This window comes from Xenopus laevis, chromosome 9_10L (assembly GCF_017654675.1).
Source record: "Xenopus laevis strain J_2021 chromosome 9_10L, Xenopus_laevis_v10.1, whole genome shotgun sequence".
Taxonomy (NCBI): Eukaryota; Metazoa; Chordata; class Amphibia; order Anura; family Pipidae; genus Xenopus; species Xenopus laevis.
Genome location: NC_054387.1, coordinates 86901550 through 86910741, shown reverse-complemented (window position 1 = coordinate 86910741; position 9192 = coordinate 86901550). Strand labels below are relative to the sequence as shown.

Genomic DNA, 9192 nt, shown 5'->3' with positions numbered 1-9192 from the left:
CTTCAAAACTACACTCAAATGCTACCTCTTGTACCGCTTGCACACAGTGGTGTAACTACAATACAACAGAACTGGAGGTTGGGGGGCCTGGTGGTCTGCTGTATTGTAGTCCTCCCTCCCAGGCCTCCCTCCTACGTTAAACTTTGCAGCCTGGCGCAATCTAGCAGTGGCCCAAGCAGCAGTGGGAGGGGGGTATACTCAGGAGGCACTGTGAGCATTGGGCCCCTCTGCCTACCCTTTGCAGGGGGACCCGACGTGTTTTATTTATGCCACTGCATACACAGAAACTGATTCAATTTTGGCACCATTGGACCAATCCTTGAACCAATGTTAATGGCTGCACTCATTGAGGGCGAAAACTACACGCCCTTTTGACATCAACGTATTCACTTTAATAATAAATAAGGTGCCAAAACACTATCTGAGCATATATTCATCTCTGCATGTTGGGATTAAGGTTCCTGCTCACCCACCCGCCTCCACTTGCCTCATCCCTGTAGTAACCTGACTCACGGCCTGCTTTCATTTACTGTCATGGTTGGGAACGTGCCTTCTCATCGTAAACTGGAGAGACATGTTGGGCATAGCAAGGATTCTCTAGAAAGCAAAGGGACCTTAATCCCCAGAAACGACTCCAACACCTCAATCTGGAACAAATTGGGTCAGGGGTTGAATAACTCTGCCATAATAAGGGGCAAAGGACTTGTCCATGTCAGTTATATCATCATGGTGTCCTCTCAAAAATGTATTTCTGAAATAAAAAAGAAATGTATATATATATATATTATATATATATATATATATATATATATATATATATATATATATATATATATATATATACACATACATACATACAATGAAGCTGCTCTGCACTCCAAATGTCCGTATTTCTCAAAGTGCTTTATTCCATAAGTTACACCAACATTTCGGCTCCTGTTTGGGGCCTTTTTGAAGATGTTGGTAGCTCAGATGTTTATGCGCCATTCTTACATAACACCAAATGAATGAGTTTATTTCAAAGCAGGTCCAGACTGAGATTCCAGGCATTTTAGGTACACAGAGGCCCAGTGTCTCACAGACCCATAAATCGTGAATGTGTCTGGCAGTTTAAAGCAGCCCCCTTGGGATTTGCCAGTCTCCAAATTGCCATTCAGGGCCTGGGGTGTGTGTGATTTTTCCCTTTAACATTTAGCAGTTATTTTCAATAGAAACATTTAACTTTTGTTGGTTGCAACATTCCATCCTCTGACCTGTATTAATAATTGAGTTAATTAAAGCACAAATGTACAGCGCTGTGTTATATTTATACATAATAAGGCTTTAAAAACTCCACTGAATTCTCTTCCCAGAGACAACATAAATATACTATTAGTACTACAGGCACATCATGGGTTGCTTTGAATAAGTCCCAGCCATTCAAGTTAGCAAAGCCGCTAATCCAAGATGGCTCCCCTCTGGCTCTAATATCACTAGCTGAGCGGTAGCCTGGCAATAGAGGGCGGTATTACCGGCAGCCGCGCCCCTAGTTTCTGTTCCATTGTCAGCTGTACGGTGCACGCGCAGTAGGCGGTGGGCGGCCTTGTAGACAGCTGTGCGTGATTGGTTGTTGTCATGCACGCGCCGAGGCGGGAGGAGCTGCTAGGTCTTGCTGCCTGTGAGCTGACAGAGTGTACGCGGCACCGGGAACCATAGACACCGAGCTCCGGCGGAAGGGAGAAGGACTGGCAAATTTCGGCCACCAGCAGAGATAAGCCGAAACGTCGAGTTCTCATTCAGTGCAAACGAGACAGCGGGTGCAACAAGAGACTGCTCGAGGAGATCTGCTAGAGACCCACCATCTGCCCGAGGGCACGCACGTTTCATCCAAGGGAACCGGCAAGAGCCCGCACATCTCTACACTCCAAATCCTGCCAGGCCCGTGCCCTGCTCCGCTCTCATTAGGAGGTAAGATCTCTTATTGCCGGGCTACCTCGAGCCCTCAATCTGCTGAGCAGCCGCATTTGCCCAACTTCAATTCCCAGCAGTCTAAGTCAGTCGCATGCGGGGGATTCTGGGCGTTGTAGTTCAGTAATGACTAACATGGCACAAGTTAAATATCCTCTGGTTTCTGATATATCTAAGGTCTCTATAAACCACAGCCCAATGATATAACCCATTGGCACAGACACTATTCAGCCTTCTCTCTCCTGAAGAGCTGACAGTCTATTATAGCACGGGGAACATGGGAAAATGTAGAGGCTTTGCTTGTATTTGATGTTGTTACCCTGCAATGAGTAACATAAAGGGTTGTTTGCTTCTCACATACTCCTCATTCACTGAATGCAAAGAAGCCTCTCTGTTCAATTCCAGCAGGGCTGTAGCACTCACACATTTCTGTAGGACTTAGTAAAGAACCTGTGTGCAATGCTATGGTTTCAGTACAGACACATTTCTGTAGGACTTAGTAAAGAACCTGTGTACAATGCTGTGGTTTCAGTACAGACACAAGGGGAGAAACAGGGATGAAATCTCATTCTGGACTCTCTACACATTTAATGACACTTTAACTAAAACTGCCATCAGGTAGAATTGGTGGTAGAAATGCTCCTATCTACCTAAAAATTGTATCTGTCACCTTTTCCCATAGTAATCAATGGGACGCTCTCAGACTAAAGCACACGTAGCAGTGACAGGCAGACAAAAGCATATGGGCAAGGGCCACCTGTTACCGTTTTGTGCGTTTAGACAGAGCGTTTCCCCCCAAAGCTCTGACAGGTGAATGGGATGTTTGAGCACTGCTGTTTTGTGCGCCAATAACCTTGGGGTTGAAACGTTTCTTCATATAACATAGGGGCTGTGAGTGCAAAGAAATAATGTATTTACAGATGCTGGACAGACAGATATGCCCTTTTATGGTACATATAATGTTTTAACTCTATGACGTTGCTTGCTTTTTATTGGTTGTACAGCACAGGCTTAACCAGTCACTGGCAAGCTGATCCTATTGATATGTTTAGCATGGGGTGCTACTATAGAGGGAACACACAGGACTCAAGAGGAAAAGGGGCCTATTAAGGATACTGAAAGCACATCTATTAATCACTTCCTATGAGAAAAGAATGTTCACAGGTCATGAAATTTGAATGCAAGAGAAAAGTATTTTTTTTTGTTGTATAAGAGGGTTCTTGTGTCAATGAAGATGCCCTAGTTATGATGGGGGAAGAAATATTTTTTATTGGTTGGCCCAGGGACTTTTAAGTTACACTACTACATTTATTAGCCATATTGATTTTTGTGACTTTATACAGATTGTCCCAATAAGGTGGTTTTGGGTTACTTTCCACAGTAAGAGTGCAATCCTATTAGGGACCAGGAGAAATGACCATTTAAAACATGTGTTAATGATCCTTATGAAAGTATCTGTAGAAAGCTTTGTGTTGACTTTCTTTGGAGAGATAGTGACCAGATCTAATTGTGGCTACATCTTTAAACACTCTACCTCTAGATGTTAGGAATGCATTTATCTCTCTGTTGATAGGAAAGAAAAAATGATATACAGGTATGGGACCTGTTATCCAGAATGATCGGGACCTGGGATTTTCCAGATACCAGATCTTTCTGTAATTTAGATCTTCATAATACACAAAAGCCATGAATATCCTGTAAATTATATCCTTATAAAAGGTGAGTTCTGATGTTATCAGTTATAAACGGTGAGTAGTGATGTCATTTGTCACATGACTCACTGAAACTTGTGTATTATAATAAAGTACCCCCCAGTTGTAAAATAGGAGGATATTAGAACTTACCTCGGAGTTCCATGACCTGTATAAAAACACTCGGCCTTCGGCCTCGTGTTTTTATATGGTCATGAAACTCCTCGGTAACTTATAATATCCTATCTATTTTACAAAAGGGGGTACTTTATTCACTATATATATATATATATATATATATATATATATATATATATATATATATATATATATATATATATATATATATATATATATATATATATATATATATATATATATATATATATATATATATATATATATTAGATACTGAACTCTTGTGTCTGGAATTACTGTTTTTCTGGAACCTGACAGTTGAGCTGCTGTATGCATAAAGGGCAAAATTGCTATTCTGCTAAATGAATGCTAAATCAGGCTTTAAAGGGAAGTTGTCTGTTTTTTCTAGCATAACATTTTTTTTTTTTTTTTTTTTTTTGGAAGAGAGCAGTATCCTTATTCTAATAGTCCAGACTCAAACCAATTAATTGAATTGCTTGTTAAGGAGATGCCCCAAGGGCAGAATACTGAAATTTAGAATCACTGCATATTCATCTGCCTAAAAACAAGTTCCATACTTATGTGTTCAGTAACCTTTAGAGCTACATTGTAGTTTACAAAATGTGTTCTAGTATGCTGCAGTTTTTCTACTTACATCCTACTGGGTCTGTCTGAACAGGGGCATTTATACCTTGTTGGATTGAGTGCAGAAGCCTTTCCTGGACAACTCCATGTCATACTTATTGGGATAGCCCTGCCCCAGTGCTCCCATGAGAAGGACCCTCCCCAAAGCTTTAAAAGCCCAACCCCACCCCTAGTCCAGTGTCTTTTTTTGCTACTGCTTCAGTTTATTTTTTGCTCCTGTTAGAAGCAAGTTTTTTTTTTTTAACCTTGGGGACTCGGGTTGGTCCTGGTAATCATTTTACCCCTAAGCACATTACCTCAGGTGGAGTCTTCAGTGTTTTATCATCTGGATCAGGTAGGCACAGTGTTACTGTGGCTAATATCATTGGGTTTTCCTTGATCCTTGTGCCCTCAAGCCTAATTATATCCAGGGCTGTGGCAAGTGCTATGTCCCCCCATCCGTATGCCTAACTGGGCATGTCTAAAAAGCGTCCAACGGCATTGGGGTATATCACCCATACACCCTTATGATTTTTACGGATGGAAGAGGGAGGTGGCAGTTAGTTGCGTTATTCTGATAACAATATTTAGTTAGCGGCCCGAACCTTATGACCTCCTTCTCTTTTTTTTCCCCCATACGGGGGTATTATTTTTTTCTTCTGGAGGAATTTAGGTTTCAGAGCCAGCTGCCTCCCTCAAAAGACTTTCCCAAGTTTGAAGTAATTTGCAGCCTCCAGGGTTAAATAAAAGAAAACCCTGTGGTCTTAAATCTACTGGCAGTTAAAACTAAAATTAAGCTGGGAATGCCACCTTGTTTCCAGAGTTTCTTAACTCTTAAAAATGTATGAGCCAGATTGGCCATTGGAGGAACTGTGCAGCGACAATGCTGATATATACGTGGATTGAGTGCAGAAGCCTTTCCTTTTGTACATATGTATAACCTCCGGGTTCACCTGCAAGAGGCATACTTTTGCCCGCTGGCCAGTACTATAAAGAGAATGCCTTTCTAAAGCCAGTATAAGACTTGGTGAGGAAGTAGCTTTTGTTGAAAACATACAACTAAAATCTAAAGAGCATAATTAGGATACAAATGAATCTTTTTTTTTGGTTGGCATTATGGCAAAAATGAATAAGAAATGAATAATATGTATGTTGTGTAATTGCTCTTGAAGATCTTCACGAACACTTCAGTTTGCATACCTGAATCAATAAGACGTGACATTTGGGCATCTTTTTATGCTTTTCATCTAACTGTCCTTGGTGGCTTCAAGGGCTGGGGACATCTTTGTAAACGGTTTTATTATTGTTGGTGGCAATTGCAAATGCAACCTGTCATGTTATGCAAATGCCTTCATTAAAGCAGCATTAGTATGGCATATAAAGGGAATGGCATTCATTTAATTTACATTGAGATTGCTCTGCATACAGAAAGCCTGCTGCAGCATTCTTACACCATCCCCCATCCACAGACCTGTCATGAAGCTGATCACAGCATCCTTTAGCTCCATACTTGCATGCTTGTTCACGTATGACATGCACTATACACCAGTTTTGTTTCTTGTTCAAGAGAGGAATTGATTAAGTATTCAAAAGGAAATGCTTTCTTGCTTTTTCTTTTAACATTCCGTATTCAAATTTTTTTTTTTATATGTGATTGAAAAATGTATAATGTATACGACTTCTGTGAATTTCGTAGTAAATGTTGAATGGCCAAGTGGAAAATACAGCAGTTGAGTCTAAAAGACTTCAGATTGCATTAGTGTCTCTTGCATGCCAGTTTATATTTTGTAAACAGGGAAATGCATGACTCGACCAAATATAAAACCATTTTTAAACCATTAAAAAAATATATGCTGTTGCATATAAAAACAACGTACAATGATTTAGACATCGGAGTATGGATTCAGTTATTGAAAAGGAGAGTGAGATGAGCAGTTCTTTTATTATAATGTTTGTAAGCATGGATGGCCACATTTACCTTGGACCTCAGATTGTAGGATCTATTTGATTCCTATAGGCATTAGAAATAACTTGATACACAGTAGATACTTGTATATAGCGCAAAGTTCTAGCATTCTTTGTTCCTCGCATCAGCTTTCTAGGTTTGCCCTTTTCCTCCTCTACAATAAAGTTCAAACACCGGGCCAGTCCCAGGATTGTGGGTGAGTGGTGAGCATGCTCTAATTTTGTTTTATGTGCATTATGTTAGATTGTGGTATTCTTAAATATAAGTTAGGTGGATATGTAGGCAGAAAACAGCCAGCAACAGTTAAGGGTTGATGCCAGTGTGTTCCCTATTGGTGGGACATTAATAAATTTCATGATTAAGGGCTTAAAATAGAATAATGTTTAGAGTGCAACTGCTTCTGTACTGATTATTCCGACTACAAAGATCAATGCATTGGAATCAACACATAATAACTTCTGTTGGAGTCAAATCCAGCATACGGAATTACATTCAATGTGTCGTAGACTGCCGAAACAAATTTACTAGTTAAAATGTGCAAACTGTGCAAAGTTAGTTAACGGGCCCCTAAAGTGTCGAATGCAATGCCAACAAAAATAAACAAATCCAAAATATGAAAGGGCTTTGTACAGGTACTCTAAAGGAAAAAAATAAATGGACTTTTTAAATGTGCAGTTACTGTGCAATTTTAAAATACTTGTCTTGCAGGGTCCTGTAGGGCCCCCAGATAAGAACATTAGAATACAATAGAGTGCTTAAGTGGGGATAAATTGGGTCAAATGTCATTATGCTGTACTAGGGGTTCACCAAATCCAGGATTCTGTTTGGGCCAAATGTAAGCCTTTTCAAGCAGGATTTGGATTCATATAAATCCAAGTGCCTAGCTGAACTGAATCTAAACCCTATGAAAATCAGAAGGCTAGCAAGGTGTCTGGCAATCCCCGGTTTATTGGAGGCACTGGTAATAGTATGTTGTAAATTATTGTCACATCTGATTTAGCGGGTGAGATTTTTCTTGATATTTTGTGAGTTTTGGATTGTCTGTTCTGTAAATGTAAGTACTAAAATGCTTATGCGACCTTTTAAAACCTTAAAAATTTTAGTAGGGATTTGCTGTAATTTATAAAACACAAGCTAATTTTTTGGAGAACATAAAATACTAATAACCCACCCAAATATCCCCTACTGTTCTTGAAACCCTGTTTCTAGCACTGCAATTGTTAATACCAGCTATTGTATGCAACAGTGTAAAGGTGGCCATACTCAGGTTGATAAAAGCTGCTGACTTGGTCTTGCCCCTACATCATGCATTCCCAGTGTTGTGATTCCTTCATTCGACCCTCAGTGGGCATATCGGGAAATTGTGATGTGCGGATTGACCCACCAGTTGGGTGCGTTCAGGCTGAAATTTGGACAACCACTTTGGGTCAGGCTGGGGAAGTACACTCCTCCACTGCTCCCAAAGATCTCATGCCCTGGAACCAGAGGCAAGTACAGAAGTAGCTTACAGAGCGGGGAGACGTGGGTATAGGTCTTCTAATGGCAACATTTTGCTGGTTAAGGTATTGTGGGTTAGGGTTGGGTGCGGATTGAGTTTTTCCTGACCTATACATCACTATCAGAAAATATCCTCCTGATGAGTGGATCTTTACATTGGGACCAACTTACTTTGTGTTTTTGTTAGTTCAACAGACAATTTATTTATTATATTGTAATTTGAACACATCTATTGCACAAACATGCATGTTGCTGTTGGGAAAAAGAACGCAATAGAAGACTATGCTAAAACACGTATCTGAAAGTTTGTGGATACAACTGACAGAATAAAATAGAATCCATTACCTCATACGTTTAGGTGCACTTGCATCTCCTGCAACTCAAGCGTATCAAATGCATGAAAAAAAAGCCTTGAATCCTTTAGAGCTGCTATGTATGGACTATATGTTGCATAATGCAGGGAATTGGATTATAGAATAAATTGGCCAGCTCAATTAATATGATAACTATTACTTTGCAGTCCAGACGGTGTCTTGCTTTTTTAAAGGGGTTGTTTACCTTCTAACATTTCAGTTCAGTTGGTTTCAGATAGTTCACCAGAAATAGACTTTCTCCAATTACTTTCTATTGACTTTTTTATGACTGTTTTTCTAAAATTTAAGTTTAAAGTTTAAATTTTTACCTTTTGTCTTTCTAAAGTATGAAAATTGATGCATTTAGTTGAGACATTTCTTATCTTTGGCCCTGCTGAGCAGAATCCCTGAAGCTGGCCATAGACGCAAAGATACAGTCGTGCAAAATGATTGCTGTCTGTCAGTTAATGGCTAGAACATCGTCTGGTTTTAATTTTTCTTATTTTGATCTGAAAAGTTAATGGTAGAACGTTGGACTAAAATGAACACAAAGAATTAAAGGTGCACGTCTATGGCCAGCTTGAGTTTCATTAAAAGCAACTTAGAATTGATACAATAGTTGCTAATACTGCAGAGGCTGAGAAATGTATCCTCTAAATGTTGCAGAATTGTAACCATCTAGATTTGAAATAGACTGGAACACCAGAGACAGGAACATTAAAGGAGACATATAGGATAAACAAACAAAGCCTAATTTTGTAGGCAATTATGAATGTGTTGATGTCACATTGTGCTAAAAATTAATATTATATTTAAAAATAGCACCTTTATTGTAGCCCTTATAGATGCTGACTGGTCCATATTTCAAATGAGTGGTGGGCGTGTCCTAACGGTTCCTGCCAGAAGCACAGTAGGCAGCCAATCACAGCCCTGCAGAAGCAAAGACTGACTTCAGTTCCCTATCAGGTCAGCCTAG

At 39.8% G+C, this 9192-nt stretch overlaps 1 protein-coding gene across 4 annotated transcripts in view; it reads left to right on the top strand.

Moving 5' to 3' along the window:
- The first annotated feature begins 1550 nt into the window (after positions 1–1550).
- Positions 1551–9192, top strand: part of adarb1.L (adenosine deaminase, RNA-specific, B1 L homeolog) — a 52377-nt gene continuing 44735 nt past the window's right edge. For 3 of the 4 annotated variants that reach the window (XM_018234540.2, XM_018234541.2, XM_018234544.2), the window contains exon 1: positions 1551–1947. The gene's annotated coding sequence lies outside the window, so the exon portion shown is untranslated. 4 annotated transcript variants of the gene reach the window in all.